The 14,386-nt window shown below is 43.3% G+C and overlaps 1 pseudogene; it reads left to right on the top strand.

The window, feature by feature from the left end:
- The first annotated feature begins 4,639 nt into the window (after positions 1–4,639).
- On the top strand, positions 4,640–13,357 carry LOC137874103 (uncharacterized; annotated as a pseudogene).
- Positions 13,358–14,386: the final 1,029 nt, after the last annotated feature.

The raw sequence follows: 14,386 nt of genomic DNA, 5'->3' as shown, positions 1-14,386 counted from the left end.
TAAAATTGAGGGTACAGCGTTATTTATCATCAGCTACATGTTAGGCAGTAGATCCAGTGGATCGCCAGTAGATGTCAGTGTTGCGACATGAGCAGTGTCTGTGACGGAGAGCCACACTGAAGTCTCGCGTGAATACGCAAGAGGATGAGAATCTCTGTACAGGATAGAAGTAGAACACGCTGTGGAGCGACTGTACACCTAAATATATATCCCTCAAAATCTTAACAGGCACCTTAATGTCACTACCAGTCTGTGTTACAAACCCTTCAGAGACAAAAGGCTGATAGGACTCATCTGGGCCTCCAACCACGCCAGATTCTGCATGCCCACCTTGCCACACTCCCGCAGGACCAGGAACGCTTACAACCAGTGCAGCAGGTTTTAGCCGCCCACCTCCAGCCTGCTGCCTCCTATCCCTAAGCATTGGGCAGTCCTGTTTCCAGTGGCCTGACAAGACCTCTGGAGCGTGTCCAGAAAGCCGCAGCTCGCCTGGTGTTCAATCGCCCCAAGTTCTCCCACACAACTTCTTTTCTCCGTTCTCTACACTGGCTACCTGTAAGAGCTCGCATCCAGTTTAAGACTCTGGTGCTAGCCTACAGGGCAGTGAAAGGAACAGCTCCTTCCTATCTCCAGGCCATGTTCAAGCCTTACACCCCCGCCCGACCACTTCGCTCTGCTGCCTCGGGGCGATTGGTTGCCCCGTCGCTCAGAGGTCCTGGCAGCCGATCGACTCGGTCACGGCTGTTTTCTGTCCTGGCCCCCCAGTGGTGGAATGAACTTCCCACTGACGTCAGGACAGCGGAGTCGCTGCCCATCTTTCGGCGCAGGCTGAAAACCCACCTCTTCAGGAAGTGCTACCCTGAGCCTTCCACTTAGCGCTTATTGTTTTCATACTAGCTTGTTGCACTTATTGTATTCGTATTACTTATAGCACTAACAGTTTTTCTTGTTTCTGCCCTGTACTTTGGCTCTGAGTTCTGCTCTGCTTCATGCTCTTAGATGCTTGTTTGGAAAAGGAAATGTACTTATGACTTCTGGTGACTAGTAGTTCTTTTGATTACCAATGTTGAATGCACTTATTGTAAGTCGCTTTGGATAAAAGCGTCTGCTAAATGACTAATGTAAAAAAAAAAATTACTGTAATGCCTGCCTCACGGCAGTAATGGCACATATTTTCTCCCATTTCAGGCGCTTCCCAAGGCGCCCAACTTGGAAAACCCCCGAAATGACCAGATGACTTAACACCTCTATCATTTTGCAACACAGGCTCACCGAGCCGGCTTTTACGAATGAGCACATACTCATCAGCCAATCCCGCAGCCTGGGCGGCAGTTCTGTAAGATATGTGGCAACACGACTGGGCAGCGAGTTCTTAAACTGTTCCAAGACGACCAAATTGCCCAAACTTTCAAAATCATTAACATCAGAAGACATACGATTGAAATTATTTATCAGCTCCCTCGCAATCTCCATATGAGACTGGTTGAACCTTCTTTCTAACATCCTAAAACGCTGGTGATATGCTTCAGGGACCAACTCGTATGCCTTCAGTACAGCAGCCTTGACTGATTTATAATTTAGATCATTACCTAAAGCTGCATATGCCTCCTAGGCTTTTCCTGACAACACACACTGAAACAGCAAAGTTTGCTCAGAGTCTGACCACTTTCTTGCCTGTGCAATCTGCTCAAACAGTGTAAAAAACACATCCGGATCCATCTCGTTAAACTTAGGCAAGAGATGCAAATTACTCACAATATCGCGAGAACGCGATGATGAACTATTTTCCGCACGCAAAACATCTTCAGAAAGCTTACCATCTCTGACTAACCCCAACTTCGCATTCTGCAACGCTATCTTTTCCTGTTCTATTTTATACTGCAACCGCTCAATTTCCACTTGCTTATCCACTTCCACTCTTTGTTTCTCCTTCTCATGAGAAAACTGTAACAAAAGCAACTCTTTTTGCTGCTCAAAAGGTAAGGTTCCCTGATGGAACTAAAAGTGCCTGTGTTGCTATTGACTGACTCAGTCCCTATTGTTTAGCAACCAGCACCCCTCTCTCAACTAACTGAATTCATTTATCACCAGTACCACTTAGATCAATATCATACTCTTCTGCAATCTTGAAGAGCTGATCTCTAGTGCAACGATCCAGAAACCCCTCACATGGAGCATCAACAAAGTCCTCTATCCCTGCCATAATAGACCAGGTCAAAGGCCACAACAAAAACAGACAATGTCGTCTAGGTCAACTAGTGCACTATATGAGACAATGTCTCCCAAACTAATGTGGAAGTCCCTCTACCTAGACTGCCTATCCCAAACTAATCTGTCTCACTGAACCCTAGCCTTCATGTAGATTAGCGGTAGGCTTTTTAAACACTTAAACCAGTAACCCGGTTAGGTCCCCAAGCATGCTGGTTACTCCCCTGACTGCTCTGGATGTGTCCCAGAGACAACTGCTCTGACCGCACACCACACAAAAATAACAAACAAAAAAAAACAACCAACGGACCAGTTGCTTTATCCTATCCACCCTCCACAAAAGTCAAAAATACCACACTAGGGGACCATGTACTCACTGCTGCCAAAAAAAAATGCATCCCCCGAACACAGTGTGTACTGGACAAATCCATTATTATTCAGAAACCAAATATCAGCCTCAAACCAATCAATTTGGACAGACGAGCCCCCACTTGTCACAAACCGGGCCAAACGGCCATGACAAAAAAGGGAGATGCATTCAATGAAGCAGTTTAACAGTTATTTATTAGGTTTAAAGTAACATAAAAGACAAACATAAACTAACAGTGACATGTGAAGTCAGTCATTTCAGCAGTGTAAGTGAGTGGGTGCGTGGAAAGTATATATGCAGTGTTGTATAGTGTCGAAACCAACCATAACCTGAACCAAAACCAAAATGGGTGTCTCGGGTAGGAGAGAGAGAGAGAGAGCCAACTGAGGATCCAGAGGGTTTTTGTAAAGGGTGCACTGGCACACAGGCCCAGTGTTGTTAATGGCCTCAGGTGTCTCCACTCTGCCTGACGATCCTCTGCCATACCCACCTCCACACCTGCAAGGAAGGCAGCCAAACAGGCAGACAGGGTCGTCACAGCAGGGTTACTATGACTACATCCACATTAACTCCGTTTCCAAACGAAAAACGATCTCCATCCACACGGCGTTTCAGCCATCGTTTCCGAAGTGATCTCCGTCCATATTACACGCCTGGAAACGAATATCACGTTACTCTTCACGTTCACTGGGCATGCGCTGATGTAAACAGGAAGTAGATTGTCGTATTTTGTAACTAAGCAACCAGAGTAATAAAGTAGTCTTTAATGATCGTAAGTATGTGTTTGATACTTAAGATCTTCTCTCAAATCTTCCTCTATAAACTCAAACAGATACAGTTCGTGGAAAGTTTAATAAGTTTTATTTTTCAGACTTAACGTTAGTTACAGCGCTGCGGGTCTCTCTCTCTCTCTCTCTCTCTCTCTCTCTCTCTCTCTCTCTCTCTCTCTCTCTCTCTCTCGCCGCTCACCGATCGCTACAATAACAGCTGTTTCCTCCGCAGACATGCAGACTTTAACTGGACAACAGCAGCAAGTAAAGACAACAAGGTCAGCAATGCCTGTAATCAGTTGTCTGTGTTAAATTAACCTGGTAGTCGATCGCGGGTGTTACGTCATCGTTTCCAAACTTATGTGTTTCCGTCTGTCCACACGAATACGCTACCCGGAGTTTCCAGAGTTATCCGGCTTCGGGATCGTATCTAAACTCCTCCGTTTACGGTGCTCCAAAACGCCGGCGTAGTGTGGACGCTCATTGTAACCGTAGCAAAACATATGCGTTTCCAAACGAAAACGGAATAATGTGGATGTACTCTAAGAAGGCAGAGACGTGTAGTTATTTTTTTCTCTTTACATATCCCAGTGGGTTTATTACATTTGTACTTGAGAGGTGTGTGAGTGTGTGGGCAAAACAGCAGCAGGCCCTGGTCGGATCCCGAAAGACGAGCCAGAACCCTTCTCCTCTGCATTGCTCCCTCATGGAGGAGGAACTCGCTCAGTTAAAAAGGAAAAGGAAGTCAACCAGTCTGGGGCCAGCGACTCATCAAGTTCTTCTAAACATGGGCACCCTTCAGTCCATGCTCCATTAACAGAGAGACTGATATATCTTCCTAGAGATAGGAAGTGCCCCATGTTTAGGGGTAGGGTGGGTCTAAGCATTGTTGTGTGGGTCGAAGAGGTCCAGTCTTGTATACGTGCTCGGAATCTGTCCCCAGCTGAACAAGCACTTTTCATATATGATCATTTAGAGGGAGAGGCAAGGGAAGAGGTTAAGTACCGGTCTCAGGAGGAAAGGGAAGATCCTGACCAGATTCTGGCTATTCTGCAGGAATTGTATGGGTGTACTAGGTCATATGTGTCTTTGCAGGAAGATTTCTTTTCCAGAAAGCAACAAGAGGGGGAAACGCTACAATAATTTTCTCATGCACTCATGTGTCTCATGGATAAGGTTGTCAAAAGGACCCTACATGGGTTGCTGAACAAGGACGTGTTACTCAGAGATCAGTTTGTCGAACATGTGTCTGATTGTTACCTATGCAGAGAACTCAAGCAGTTCTTGATAGATGTCCGTGGTGAGGCCATTAGGTGGGAACAAGAAGGGATGCCAGGGGGTGGGAGGAGCAGAAGCAACTCTGTCCCTGCGGCATTTGATTTTCAGCATTGTGTTCAGGAAGGTGTGATATAAAATGTAGTTGTGCGAGTACATTTCTATTGTGATTTAGTTTATGTGCCTTACTCACTAACAAAACTATATATCTGACATATGACTGTGTAAGGAGAGTGGTAACAGGACCATATGGGGTATCTCAGGCCTTTTGCTTTGATAAGAGAGAGCAACCAAATGGGGGTTGCAGTTTAACCAGGGAATGTTGAGGTGTGAAGATTCTCAGAGATAGGCAAGGGTAATAAAGACACATGTCTTTGTGTGACAAGGCTCAGAAGATGAAGGGGATGACTGGAGGGGTCAATGGGGAGCTTGAAACTGTTGATCAATTGTATCTAATGTAAATACCTGAGGTTCCCCCCTACTGTGTGCTGAGATGCTTAAGAGCAGGAGACAAACTGAACTCTTTGCTCATCCTCTGCAGACCGCGCTGCAGTCTGTATGACGGTAAAGCCTTCTCTGGCCAGAGAATAAATACTTTAAAGACAAACTTCTTTCCTCAATGTTTCTTGTTTCAGTATTCAGTGTTTAATGGACTCACTCGGTACTATTGAATAGTTTTTCTTCCACCACAGAAGCCATCCCGGTTATGGCAGGGCAGGTAACTCCTCTGTTAGCTCTGAGCTAGGGGAACTAAAGGAAATGCTGAGGAATCAGCAAGAGCAGTTGAATCAGCTGACCAGAAGTCTTGCAGCCCTTAACAATGTCCCTAGAACTCAGGGACCTCATTTGTAGGAGGTGCCAACAGCCTGGTCACTTTGCTGGAGAGTGTAAAGGAGAATTTGTTGCTGCTTTGCCCCAGCCAGCCACTGTAGCAATACACACCAACTCTAATGATCGGCCCTCCCCTCAGAACCAGGGAAACTTTCACCCTCTGAACTGTTGAACAAAGTTCAGATGGGGGCTCCCCTGGCTCAGAGTCTGCAGTAGATGATCCTCCAAATCTGGTGGCGGCTTGCCCAAACATTACCGTGTTGATGGGTGGGGTTTGGGTTCCATGCCTCGTCGACACAGGGTCAATGGTCTCAACCATAACGGAGAGTTTCTTTGTACAGCATTTTGTACCTTGGGGCACAGGAAAGCTTCGTTCTTGCAACTGGTTGAGGCTAAGTGCTGCTAATGGGCTAGTAATACCGTATGTAGGCTACTTTGAGTTGGATGTGCAGCTTTGTGACAAAGTTATTGCAAAGCGGGGAGTGTTGGTGGTCAGGGATCCCTCACACAATATACCTGCAGTTCCTGGTGTACTAGGAATGAATATTATCAAGGAATGTTACTGGGAGTTGTTTGTACAGCATGGTCCTGCTCTCTTTAACTTACCCTCTGTGTTGCAGCCTCCAACCCCAATTCAGCAAGCTCTCCAGCAGTGTCACCAGGTCCAGGCTAACGCCCCTCCTGATCGCTTAGGTCGTGTAAAAGTGAAGGGAGGGAGGGTCTGCAGAGTCCCAGGGGGTGCAATGAAATTGGTGGACGCCACATGTTCCCAACATCACCTAGCAGATGATTCTTTGTTTGAGCCCCTTAGCAACGGCTTACCTGCAGGGTTACTAGCATCCCCAGCCCTAGTCCGTGTGATAAGAGGTACAGTTTATATCCCCATTGTAAATGTAGGGACCCAGGATGTTTTACTGTACCCTCGCACTGTTTTGGGTACCTTGAGTCATGTCCACTTGGTGAGTTCACCCGCAGGTCTTGAAGAGGGGGAGATATCAGCCACAGTTTCCTCCCAGACTGTAACCAGTACGATGCAGGACAAGATTGGGGCAGCTGATCTAACAGCACTCAACGAGCCGGAGCAACGTTAGGTCAGGTTTTCTCTTCCACTGTAGCACAGCACGTGCAGCGTTTGGATGCCGTACTGGGCTGATTGCAGCAGGAGGGCCTCAAAGCGAAGTTTGAAAAGTGCTCCTTCTTCAGACCAGAGGTGAGATACTTGGGCAACATCATATCCAGGGATGGTGTGTCCACAGATTCTGGCAAGATAGAAGCAGTCTCAAAGTGGCAGCAACCTAACCATGGGTCTGAGCTGCATTTTTTCTTAGGATTTGCAAGCTACTACCGCCGCTTTGTGAAGGGATTTGCCAAGCTTGCTGCCCCACTGCATCGCCTGGTTGCTGAACTGACTGGCTCAAAATCACGGAAATCAAGAAAAAGTCTACCTGCTGCATGGACGGAGGAGTGTGAGCAGAGCTTCGAAGGCCTTAAGGGTAGGTTGATGGCTTCTCCAGTCTTAGCCTATGCTAACTTCACCTTACCGTTCATCCTAGAGGTTGACGCCAGCTACAGTGGACTGGGTGCTGTGCTCTCACAAGAACAGGATGGTAAGGTGAGACCCATAGCTTATGCAAGCCGTGGCCTTAAGCCTAGAGAGCATAACATGAGCAACTACAGCTCTATGAAATTTGAGTTTCTGGCCCTCAAATGGGCTATGACTGAAAAATACAGAGAGTACCTCTTGGGACAGAAATGTGTGGTGTATACGGACAATAACCCTCTAAGTCATCTATCCACAGCAAAGCTGGGTGCCACGGAACAGCGTTGGGCTGCACAACTTGCCGCCTTTGATTTCACCATCAAGTATAGGCCTGGTCGCAGTAATCAGAATGCAGATGCCCTTTCCCGGCAACACCCAGTCAGTGTATCGGATTATGCAGCCTCGAGCATCCAAGTTCCAGACTCGCTCCAGCAAGCTATTGGAACCAATCAGGCTACACAGGCCACCATCTAAAAAAAAACTTGCTCAGTTTGCTGCAGCAGTTGAGAAATCGCTCTTTTTCACTCATCTCCAGCGTGATACTGTTCAGCAAATGTCTGATTGTTCTGGAAGTGTCTTTTTACATTACATTCTTTGTTGTTTACTAATTTCTCGCCACATTTCAAGCATACAGGTAAGCCAGCATCGTTGGCAGTGAAAGCAAATTAATACGTCCATGCATAATTAAACTCTCTATTTTCCTCCGTGACTTTTATTTTTTTGGGATTTATCCATTGATAGTGTAGCTGAGCCTTAATGTTGCGTCAATACTTTATAATAGTTATAAAATAATTCACACGGGGCTCTGTAATCTGCGTTAAGATGGCAGCAACTTTATTCACTTCTCCCACACTTCATCAGAACCCCTTTTTCTTTTTCCGTCAATAAAAGCACCAAACACATACACAGGAACACTGCTTCCTGGAGAGCTCTTAACGTGCTCAACATAATAGCTTACAATAGTTTACCGAGGGCGGAGGCCTGCAAATCATAATTAGCTTGACAGCGACGTAATAGGATGTGATGCACATTTTAGTTGACAAACTATTAAAAAATGTATTTTGGCGGCGTGTCCAGCGGCGTTACCAGCCCTACGGAGCGGACTTCCTGTTTACAACATGCACCCACCCGCATGCCCAGTGTACGTGAATAGTCACGTGATATTCATTTTCAGACGTTTTAGTCTGGACGGAGATCATTTAGAAAACGATGCTGAAACACCGTGCGGACGGAGATCGTTTTCGTTAGTGTGGATGTAGCATCGGGGAGCCGCAACAGAGGGGCTGAAGAGCCGCATGCGGCTCCGGAGCCGCAGGTTGCCGACCCCTGGGATAGTGGAACAAGATGGGGTGCTTTATCGCAGTATCCGCAGCACTCAACCGGCTACCTGCGCCTACATGGGCCATTTGTTAGCTTCTCGCCCAAATCAAATACTCGCTGTGGACTTTACTATGCTAGAGCCATCAAAAAATGGGATGGAGAGTGTCCTGGTTATGACTGATGTCTTTTCAAAGTACACTCGGGCAGTCCCAACACACGACCAACGGGCCTCAACAGTGGCCATGGTGCTGGTCAATGAGTGGTTCTCATTGACCAGCTCGCAAGTTTGGCGTGTCAAGTCGTATCCACTCGGACCAAGGCAGGAATTTTGAGAGCCATCTTATTCAACAGCTTTGCAGTATGTATGGCATTGAGAAAAGCCACACCACTCCCTACCATCCAGCTGGTAATGGCCAATGTGAGCGGTTCAACCGCACCCTACACAACCTCCTACGCACCCTGCCAGTCACCAAGAAGAGGGATTGGTCGTGCTATCTGCCACAAGTGACTTTCTCCTACAACCCCACAGCGCACCAATCCACCGGTGAGTCTCCATTTTTCTTGATGTTTGGGCAAGACCTTCAGTTACCTGTCAATTTCCTTTTGGGCAGAGTTCAGGAACCTGCGGCGGGTAGAGCCCATGACTGGATTGAGGAACACCAAACCCGACTATGACATGCTTTTGAGGGCACTACAAAACACCTCGAGGCTACAGCTGCTCAGCGTAAGAAATACTATGATCAACGTGTGCGAGATGTCCCCCTGCAAGAAGGTCAGTTGGTCTACCTCCGGGATGTTGGAGTCAGAGGCCGTCATAAGATCCAAGACATCTGGAGCTCGGTAGAGTACAAAGTGCTGAGGGCTCCAGCAGTTGGCGGATCGGTGTACACTATTGCCCCAATGAACGACCCTTACAAAGTAAAACATGTCCATCGTTCACTAATAAAAAGTAAATTGGCTTGTGTGATTAACAGTCCTAGTGAGCCAACCCAAGAGACAAAAACCCCTCCTGTAGATGAGTCATTGCTGGATGATGAATGGTTCATGCTGGTTCCTGGACGTACAACTGCACCAGTCAATTGCCAGCCGAATCGGCATGCTCATGCCTCAAATCAGCCAGAGGCAACGGTGCCAATTAAGAGATATTTCAAAGTAAAAGTCATACATTTGTAGCGGGAAACAAGTACATTTATGAATATTTGAAGTGTAATAAAAAGTATTTTCTCAATAATTCCAGACAATGAGTGATCTATATGTGTCCAACTCATCTCTGACTCCACCCATACTAAAAATCTGACATTTTTACTGTACCAATTAAGATATATTTCAAAGTAAAAGTCATACATTTGTACCGAAAAACATCTAATAACTGAATATTTGAGGTGTTATCAAAAGAGTTTTCTCAATAATTCCTGACAATGACTGATGTACATGTGTTGAGGACAGCGTTGTCTCCACCCATACTGAAAATCGGACACGTTTACTGTACCAATTAGGGTATATTTCAAAGTAAAAGTCATACATTTATACCGACAAAACTTCTAAAAACTGAATATTTTAAGTGTAATAAAAAGGTTTTCTCAATAGTTCCAGACAATGACTGACATATGTGTTCAGGACAGTGTTGACTCCACCCATACTGAAAATCAGACATTTTTACTGTATTAATTAAGAGATATTTCAAAGTAAATGTCATACATTTGTACTGAGAAAAAGTCTAATAACTGAATATTTGAACTAATCTTAAAACTATATTCTCAATAATTCCAGAGAATGACTGATGTATATGTGTTCAAATCATCTCTGACTCCACCCATACTAAAAATCTGACATTTTTACTGAACCAATTAAGAGATATTTCAAAGTAAATTTCATACATTTGTACCAAGAAAATATCTAATGACTGAATATTTGAGGTGTTAAAAAATAGTTTTCTCAATAATCCCAGAAAATGGGTGATATATATATGTGTGTGTTTTTAGGACATCATTGACTCCAACCATACTGAAAATCTGACATTTTTATTGTACCAATCAAGAGATATTTCAAAGTAAAAGTCATACATTTGTAGCAGGAAACAAGTACATTTCTGAATATTTGAAGTGTAATAAAAAGTGTTTTCTTAATAATTCCAGACAATGAGTGATCTATGTGTTCAACTCATCTCTGACTCCACCAATACTAAAAATCTGACATTTTTACTGTACCAATTAAGAGATATTTCAAAGTAAATGTCATACATTTGTACCAAGAAAATATTTAATAACTGAATATTTGAGGTGTTATAAAAATAGTTTTCTCAATAGTTCAAGACAATGACTGATATATATATATGTGTTCAGGACAGCGTTGACTCCACCCATCATGAAAATCAGACATTTTTATTGTACCAATTAAGAGATATTTCAAAATAAAAGATACATTTGTACCGAAAAATATCTAATAACTGAATATTTGAAGCGTTATAAAAAAAGTTTTCTCAATAATTCCAGACAATGACTAATGTATGTATTAAGGACATTGTTGACTCCACCTATACTGAAAATCAGACATTTTTACTGTACCAATTAAGAGATATTTCAAAGTAAAAGTTATACATTTGTACCAAAAATATCTAATAACTGAATATTTGATGTATTATAAAAGCAATTTTCTCAATAATTTAAAACAATGAGTGATGTATATGTGTTGAGGACATCTCTGACTCCACCCATGCAGAAAATTTAATAATTTTACTCTGCCAATTAAGAGATATTTCAAAGTAAAAGTCATACATTTGTACATTAAAAATGATGATTCCAGCCACAATCAAATCAAACATTTTTATTTTACAAGATAAAGGTTGTAGAACATTCAAGTTATCCAATTATTAACAAACATTTTGTAATTCACAATTAATTTTTAAATTAAATTAAAGCAAGCAGCGATGTACGGGCCCTCCTACATCGCGCCAGTACCCTCAAGACGCGGCAATAGATATCAGTGACTATCAGACAGACATACATATTCTTATAAGTAGAACTGTTTTATATACTTGTTGTGATCCATGCAGTCTATCATATGCTTACATCATGATACTTATGATCCATACAGCAGCTGACTGCCTGCACCCATATCCTCTTCTTCTCTGTGTTGGATAACAAGTACCTATTGTATATACACATGTCCTTTGTGTTACACACTGAATGATGATGATGTCCATTCAGTTTTCCAGATGAATTTATTGTGCTGTGAATACTGTGAATACAACAAGACAGTCTCACATGAATATCTGCTTCTGCGATCTCAACTGTCCTCTCTGGTCTAGCTCGCTTATCTTAGACCAGAATTACAGCGCCAGTCTACCAAAACTCACTACTGCCACCTATTGGCGAAAATGAGTATCGCCCTGCAACTACTTTAGGTGAAAGTAGGTGAGTTTAAAAGTCACACAAAGCGTTTTAAATGATAATAACCAGAAAATAATAGTGAGGGGGCAAGGTAATGACACAAGCTAATACAATAACAATTGTGCAAATAATTGTAGCCTTTAAAATGTCCAGGGTGCCACATATGCCTTAAGGATAAAACATATATGTCTGTGTGTCTGTTGTTGCACAGATAAAGCACCTCTTGTACTTTACTACCATGGCCTGCATGGCCTGAAACAGGATGTTCCAGTACATAGGCCCCCACCCTTGATCACTCTTGTATAGAACTCTGTGTGATTTTTACTTTTGTAGTGCACACGTCTGCAGACTCCGAGTGACTCTGTATAACTGTGCCTCTTAAATACTTTTAAAAGACAAGTTCTGTTTGACAATATTCTTCATTTCAGTTTAAAAAGACTCAACAGCGGGTAAAATAATTTTTCCACCACAGTTCCCAAAAGACTTATTTTTTAAGTCTATGGCCCAATCCCAATGTCCCCCCTAAAGCCTCAAACCCTGAACCCTCAAGGACTTACTGACGTCACCTGGTAAGTGGTTGAGTGTGAGAGACTGTGAGGGCTTGAAATGGTGTGAATAGGAATAGGACAGCACTTTGCTACAACATATCACGTTACCATGAAAACGACAAAAAATATGATGTATAATTGTGGGTATTTATTTTATACGTTGTACTCCCTGATTTGAACGTCTTCCAGGCTCTTTCTTCACAAGATGAGAGGTAATTTCATATGATCTATTTTCTCATATTGCATGGCTTAATCTTTTAGACAAGCATATGCTACTGGCAGGATCAACCAGGTAACCAAATGACACCGGAGGGGGGAAACGACACCGGAGGGGGGAAACGCCGGCCGACCGCATGCGCTGGAAGTGTGGATACGCCTGCCCCCTGAGGGGGCCGACGTGGGCGAAGCGAGCATTGGGGTGGGGGAATGATGCTGGTAGGGTTTGAGAAATGCGTTTCCCAGAGCACCCGCCGTTATATGTTTATAAGTTATAATTATAAAAAAGAAAGAAAAGTTATAATTGTTAATAGTTGTTTAAAAAAATTTAATAATAACAATAAATAACCACAAAGAAATAAGAATACAATTTAATATGATTGTCTGATTTATTGTTATGTTTGTTTTTTGTTCAAAGAAATCTAAGAAAACACTTTGAATCTGTAGACTACTGCATAATAGTCTTATTATTGCCATTTGACGACAATTGCTCATATAATGTAAGCCTAAATAAGTATATTTATTATTTTTCACAAGTTTCAAAAAGTGCCCCCAATTTTTTTTTAAATGCCCCTGGATTTCAGTCAGTGGGGGCAAAATTTCCCCCTAAAAAATATGTAAATTTCCTTCCCTGATTCTCCAAGTTGGACCATGAAAAGTCATGGTCTTTGCCAGCGGTGATCTCAAGCGAGAGCACCACCACGAAATCCTTCGTCATCAGGACGCTTCATGGGGCAGAGTTCCGCCGTCACCTCCAACCAGTGCCGGTTCCCCAGCCCATTCCAGCAGCGCAAGGGGAGATCACAGGGACAGACACACACTCTGACGGAGCCACCATGTTAGAGACTGTTCCCATCAGTCAGAGTGTGGCTACACCCACAACCCCATAGCCGGTCAGACTGTGACCAGATCTGGACGGGTGTGCAAGCAAGTCGACAGGCTTGACCTGTAGATAAGTGCAGATCATATGGCCTTTGGGGGGGGGGGAAATGTCTCCAATTGAGTTAGTCTTGGTTCATGCTATGTGCTGTCTGAATAGCCATTTTCAGTTAAAGTGTTCCTTTGATGTTATTGACATAACACTCAAAGGAGGGGGAGATGTCATATACGGTAGTCTAATGCACTTGCGCATATACTGGGGTTTATACGGGAGTTCGAGTTACGCATGAAAAGGAGACACTTTGAAGGTAGATTTGTGTCTTTATTACGCCAACAAAAAATATGTTTTGAAAGCAAATTTCTCGCACTGCAATCAAAAATCAAGTTTGTAAGTGAAAATATATAAACTGAGAATACATTATTTGTTAGTTTTGCTTATGAAACTATAATTTTTGGTTGCAAAACAAAAACCTTTGCTTTAAAAAAACAAAAACCTTTGCTTTCAAAAAATCCCTTTGCTTTCAAAACGAAAAGCTACGGTTTCAAAACCAAAACGTAAAGCTACGAGTTGAGTTTGGACGGGGCATACGCTGCTGAATGAGCCAGGAGTTTCTATAGGTGGGTTCGACTTGAATCCCGGCATCTACTTCCACTGTAGAGGTTACTGTGATGAGCGACATGGAGGTAAGTTGACATTATATTGCTCTGTTTTGTCACAATTATTTTAAATGTGCCAGCACTTCACTTTGTTTTCATGATGTTAGTGTCGTGGAGTCTCTTTTTTTAAAGAACGACATGACATGAAGCCTCACTTTCTGCTAACTTTACATGCACCTGAGGCGTGACTGTTAGCTAAGGTTAGCTACGCATGTATGACACACTTTAAAATAAATCCTATGAGCTTGGTTCTCTCCGACCGAGGTAGGTACAGTTGACGAGGTTACAACCATGTTACTGTATTGTATTAAACTTGATGAAGATAAGCTAAAGTTGAAATGAGCCATTCAACTCTTAAAACTATTAACTAGCTAGCTAAAGAC

Source organism: Cebidichthys violaceus, unplaced genomic scaffold, assembly GCF_023349555.1.
Source record: "Cebidichthys violaceus isolate CVI_PGR_0920_01 unplaced genomic scaffold, fCebVio1.0.p SCAF_17, whole genome shotgun sequence".
Classification (NCBI taxonomy): Eukaryota; Metazoa; Chordata; class Actinopteri; order Perciformes; family Stichaeidae; genus Cebidichthys; species Cebidichthys violaceus.
This window is presented reverse-complemented; position numbering and strand designations above follow the sequence as displayed.